The sequence below is a fragment of the Condylura cristata genome, unplaced genomic scaffold, assembly GCF_000260355.1.
Source record: "Condylura cristata isolate star-nosed mole 26May11 unplaced genomic scaffold, ConCri1.0 scaffold00017, whole genome shotgun sequence".
Classification (NCBI taxonomy): domain Eukaryota; kingdom Metazoa; phylum Chordata; class Mammalia; order Eulipotyphla; family Talpidae; genus Condylura; species Condylura cristata.
This window is the reverse complement of record NW_004567118.1, coordinates 37,010,585-37,011,121: the sequence shown is the minus strand read 5'-3', so window position 1 is coordinate 37,011,121 and position 537 is coordinate 37,010,585.

The following is a 537-nucleotide window of genomic DNA, read 5'->3' as shown; positions in this document are numbered from 1 at the left end:
AGAGTGGGGAGCAGAACAGGCAGATCGATGAAGTACACTGCTGAGGGGAGCAGCGGGCGGGTCAGGAGAGGTCTGCCAAGCCATGTGGGTCACCCCGGGGCAGGCGGGAATCCAACTTATTCAGAAGTGGCTTTAGCTTCTTAGTGCTGTGCTTTAACCTGCTGTACCACCAGGGAGGCCCCACACTGGGGCTTTTAAGGACATGGTGGGAGAAGTGGGGATGGGAAATGACCAGCCAGCCCATGCCTGGCTCAGCACTGAGTCCCCCATGACATTGCAGCTTGACTGGCTCCGCCACCCCAGCTGGATGCCCAGACAAGACCCCAGACTCTACATGAAGACAGCAAGCAGAAACTCTGCAAACGGATGACTATGGCAATGTTTATATTGATTTTGATTGTGTTCTTTTCCCCAGATTTGTCTGGCCACGTCTGACCCTTTTCCATGGGTCCTGGTCAGAATGTGCTTTAGTCTCGTGGCAGGCTTTCAGGCCTTGCTTTGGGCCAACCCCGTTTGGGTTGACTTTTGCCCACGAGG